Source organism: Talpa europaea, assembly GCF_964194135.1.
Source record: "Talpa europaea genome assembly, chromosome: 3".
Classification (NCBI taxonomy): domain Eukaryota; kingdom Metazoa; phylum Chordata; class Mammalia; order Eulipotyphla; family Talpidae; genus Talpa; species Talpa europaea.
The window spans coordinates 83,520,223-83,525,866 of record NC_140069.1 but is presented as its reverse complement, the minus strand read 5'-3'; positions in this window follow the sequence as shown (position 1 = coordinate 83,525,866).

Below are 5,644 nucleotides of genomic sequence, written 5' to 3'. Positions count from 1 at the left end.
CAGGACAGAGGACCCAGGATGGAACACTTTAAAAAATTACATGTTTATTTCATTACCTGTTTGAACTTATTTTTGTTTTTGTAACACAAAAAATAAATGTTTTGGTCTAATCTTTGTTTAGTTCAGAAGTCTTGCTCTTTTTACCTTTAATCTTTTCTCATACTCTTCATGATTTTCTAGAACTTTATTATATAGAGACAGTGAAACTTTCTATTATGATTTTCTTTTTTAATGTGAACTAAGGCTCATAGAGGTTAATTTGAGGCTAGACCTCTGATTCCCATTTTAGTACTTTTCTTATATTGATTAAATGTTGTGTTTAGAAGATACTTCTTTATAAATCATATTCAGCTTAATTTGAGCTTAAAAAACATTAAACACATTAAACATTAAACACTTCAAAACCTGTGTTTTAAAAATGTTGATCATTTTAAATTGCTATAATTAATTTCTGAGCCACTGGTTGATAAGAGTAGTAGTATTACTACTTAAAATCCAGAGTTGTTTGATACAATTCTGAGAATAGGTCTTATGTTAAAATGAGGTAGTGGACTCAAATACATTTGTTAATGTGCATTCTGGGGGTACTGCGTAACAGCTTCATCAATTTAATTTCTGCAAAGTGATTGCTGTTGCCACATCTGCTTTTATAAATGGGAGATTTAATTTGGTTGATAATTCTTCCTGATAAGACTAATACTTAGTTTTTTGTTATACAGAACTTTATTTTATAGTACAAACTTTGTTTCAAGCTTGAATATGTTACTCATTTAGAAGTAGAGTCACCCTGCTGGAGTAATTAAAGTTGTAAAATTTATGTAACACGATGTAGTGTGGACACCAAAGTAGAAGTGGGGCATCTGAAATAAAAGTTGGCCTTGAAATGATTAAAATTAATGTTTTCTCCTCCCAAAACAAACAAATTTACTTATCTGATAAAACTAGATGATTAGATAAAATAAGGGATAAGAAATTTGGAAATTGTAAAAGTAATTTATATGTGTGATATTTTTGCAGTCATAGTGAAGCACAGGCACTCGTGCTAATGTTAATGCACATGAAGAAATAGTTTAATGTATATTTTCTCCGATATGGTCAGTGGTTACAATGTCTTTATTAGGCCCTATATTAATGGTACCTCAACAGTATCAAATTAGTACTCAAAGCGATAACCACCTCATGAGACTTGAGTTTCAATTGGTGAGGTATGATTTTGAAACTTCAGGAATTGGGAAGCTGGTTTTTTGTGGTTTTTTTTGTGTGTGTGTGTGTTTTTTTTTTTTTTTTTGGTGGGACCCTTGCAGTGACCAGGGATTGAACCTGCGCTGCAGAGGCTGTGGGCAGCCTCGCAACCCAGCGCTTAACTGCTGCGCCACCAGGGGAGGCCCTGGGAGGCTGTTTTAATGAGTTATCTCTATCCAGTGTTTTCTCCTTAATGGGATTTTGAATTTTTGGTGGTTTACTTGGTTAAAGATTAAATGTCTGAAAATTGGTATTTGAGCTCAGGATAATTAAGCACATTTATGGCAAGAAGTAAGACTAGTTATCTTTCTGGGATTTTACAGCCCTTAATTTCTTTAACTTGATTTTAATAATGACCCTGTGAAGTGGGTAAGAAGAGCCTATCTTTTTTTTTTTTTTTTTTTTGGTGCTGAGTCCACATATTAGAGTTCCTGCTTTTGTGCAATTGATTTCTAGTTTGATACCATTTTGGTCAGAGAAGATGCTTGATATAATTTCAGTTTTCATTAATTTATTGACACTTGTTTGGTGAACCAACTTGAGCTATATTCTGGAGAATGTTCATTGTGCACTTGAGAAGAATGTGTACTCAGCTTTTGGGGGCATGCAGTGCTCTACAAATTTCTGTTAAGCTCAGGGTATAATATTTTTTTTTTTTCAAGATTCATGCTTATGAGAGCTGGGGTACAGGTCAGAGATGCTGGTGGTGAGAGGATCACCAGAGTCAGAGTGGGGAACAGAACAGGCAGACTGACTGAAATACTCTGCTGAGGGGAGCAGCGGGTGAGACAAGAGAGGTCTGCTGCGCCATTTGGGTTGCTCCCTGGCTGGCCTGGAATTGAACTTGTGCTGCAGAGGCTGCGGATTGCTTCATAGTGTGGTGCTTAACCCCTTGCGCCATCAGGGAGTCCTAGGGTATAATATATTTTTATTTTATATATTTCTTACATCATGTTTCATTTTTGCACAATGTATGCACTTTCATCTTGATTATATTCCCCATACAATTGCACCCCCCTTATTTTGACCCCAATCCCTTCTCTCCCTGCCCCCCTCCACTCCCGTAGTGTGTCTCTGGTTTATAGTTGCTTGTTGATTTTGATGTTTTCTTTATTATAGTTGTTCTTTTTCCTGGCCCCATATTTAGGTTTTCTAAATTCCTCCTATGAGTGAGACCATCTGGTATTTTTCTTTTTCTTTCTGGCTTATTTCGCTGAGCATGATCCCTTCCAGGTCCATCCATGTTGCTGCAAATTGTGTATGTATACCATATCTTCTTGATCCAGGCATCTATTTTTGGGCATTTGGGCTGTTTCCAAAGCTTAGCTATTGTAAATAGTGCTGCTATAAACATGGGGATGCAGATGCCCTTTTGAATTAATGATTCTGTGTCATTTGGGTAAATACCTGGGAGTGGAATTGCTGGGTCTATGGAATCTCTATCTTTAGTAGGTTGAGGAATCTCCACACAGCTCTCCATAGTGGTTGGACCAGTTTGCACTCCCACCAACAGTGCAGAGAGTTCCTTTTTCTCCACATCCTTGCCAACATTTGTTGCTAGTTTTTTAAATATGTGCCATTCTCACTGGTGAAAGATGGTATCTCATTGTAGTTTTGATTTGCATTTCCCTGATTACAAGTGATGTTGAACATTTTTTCATATGCCTGTTGGCCATTTGCATTTCCTCTTTGGAGAAGTTTCTTTTTAGCTCTTCTGCCCATTTTTTGACTGGATTATTTTCTTTGTTTTTGTTGAGTCTCATCAGCTCTTTGTAGATTTTTGTGATCAGTCCTTTATCATTAGTGTTGTGTGCAAAAAATTTCTCCCAGTCAGTGGGGTTTCTCTGTTTTGGTTATTGTCACTTTTGCTGTGCAGAAGCTCTTTAATTTATTAAATGTAGTCCCAGCTGTTTATCTTTGCCTTCACTATCACTGCTTTGGGTGATGTGTCTGTAAAGATGTCTTTGAGGTGCATGTCATGTAGTGTTTTGCCTATTATTTCCTTCTATATATTTTATGGTTTCAGGTCTTTTGTCTAGTTCTTTAATCATTTTGAGTTGGTTTTTGTGCATGGTGTGAGGTAGTAGTCAAGTTTCATTCTTTTGCATGTAGCGACCCAGTTTTCCCAGCACCATTTATTGAAGAGGCTTTCTTTGCTCCATTGCATATTCTTTGCTCCTTTGTCAAAGATTAGTTGACCGTAAATCTGTAGGTTTATTTCTGGGTTTTCTATTCAGTTCCATTGGCCCGTTTGTGTTCTTGTTCCGGTACCATGCAGTTTTGATGATTATGGCTTTGTAGTATAGTTTGAAATCTTGGGAGTGTGATGCGTCCATTCCCTTCTTTTTTGGGGGTATAATATTCTTGACTGACAGTTTTTATTTTTAAATATTTTGAATGTATCATTTCACTTTCTCCTTGTTTGTATGGTGGTTCCCGAGAAGCATGATGTAAGCCTGATGGGAGTACCTTTTGAAGTTATCAGCTTTTTTTCCTTATCCACCTTCAATATTTTTTCTTTGTCTTTGACTACTGGAAGTTTCATGACTGTCTTGGTGTGGGTCTTATTACATTTAGATAACTGGGTATTTTTTTACCTTCATGGACTTCAATATTTTGTTCCTTTACCAGGTTTGGGAAATTTTCCTCTTACTTGAATAAGATCTGTCATCTCTGTTCCTTTATCTTTTCTTCTTCTAATAGAATGTGTTAATGATTTTGATGATGGTATTTTTAGTAGAGGATTGTACAGAAGACTGATTTTATGAGACTAACAATCACTTCTCATTGTGACAGCCAAGAATAAGAAGGTTATTAGCATTAGCCACAAATGTTGGAATTATATCATTTAATATTTTCCAGTAACTTCCTATTTGGTGATTTTAAAATGGGGATACGCTAAACTTTTTGCTTTGGAGATTTATATGTATCTTTTAAAGTGTACTGTGGGGCTTCCCCGGTGGCACAGCGATTGAGCGCTGGGTTGCGAAGCTGCCCGCGGCCTCTGCCGCACCGGTTTGATCCCCGGCTGCTCCCCGGCCACCGGAGGAGGGTCCCACATGGCGCAGACCTCTCCTGCCGCCCGCTGCTCCCCTCAGCAGTGTACTTTGGTCCTTCTGCCTGCTCTGCTCCCTGCTCTGGCTCTGGTGAATTCTCTCACCCTCCCGCGCTTCTGACTGTACCCAGTGCATGTATAAACAAACAAACAAATAAATAAATAAATAAAACATGCCTCTATTAAAAAAAAAATAAAGTGTACTGTGAAGGAAAAATTGTATAAGAAAACTGTCTTGCTAAAATTTATCAAAATCAAAAGCAAAAACTTAAATGCTGTTGACATATATTTGAGAGGCTCTTTGTAGTTTACAAGTTAGCTTGATAAATGAATCTAAGCATCTTAAAACCTAAATTTTCACTGTTTGTCTTAGCCTATATATTACTATTTATCAGTGGTTCATTAGTATTAGATTTTCTTTTTCAAATTAAAATTATTGATAGGCTAATTATCTTTTTAGTATTTAGTTCTTTTGAAAGGGGTTTTATATACTTTTCCACAGAAAAGTTTTTTTCTTTATTTTTCTTGTCTAAGTGAAATTGGTAATCTCATTTTAGAACAACCACAAGTTACAGAAAAGTCTAGAGATAGTCAGGAATCAGATAAATGATATGTGGTGATATGTGGTGTTCCCAGGAGGTGTGAAGATGGCACTCCATCCCTCTCTCGTTTTCAGTTATAGTATTTTGACCTTTATTTGTTTTAAACATCAAATCCAGTGTAAGATTTCATTTGAAAAATTGATTCTACTGCCTTTCTTGTAAAGTTTGATAACAGTGATCTAGATTTTCTACAATATTGGCAATTTCTCCTAAATACTACCAGGTAAGTTAGATTTTACTTTCTTTCCAGACTCGGGGTAGAGTCACTTCATACTGTGAAAATTATAAGCATTTTTTTCTAAGTTTGCTGAGTCTGTGTCATCTATATATTTGTGATCATGATGTTAGACATACACAATTGGACATGTTCCTTAAAAAACATCTACCTTTACCACTTCATTTTAAAGATGAAGTAATAAACCCAAAGTGGTTGTGACCTGCCTGCCCCCTAGGTCACACTGGACAGAGCAAAAAAGATTTTCTCCAGTCTTTCCACTGCATTGAACTTTGAAATATTTCATTATTTTAAAAGGAATACTTAATATTTGGACATAAAAATCATATAGAGGAAAGGTTGAAAACAAATAGTTTTGCAAGAGAAATTCATTAAAAGATACTTATTATGTAGCTACCATGCATCAGGTACTGTTACATTCCTATGGGTGTTTCCATGGGAAATTCTACATGCATTTTATGTAGTTTGTTAATGTAATTAAACCTTAAAGCTTTTCATCTTCACCATCCA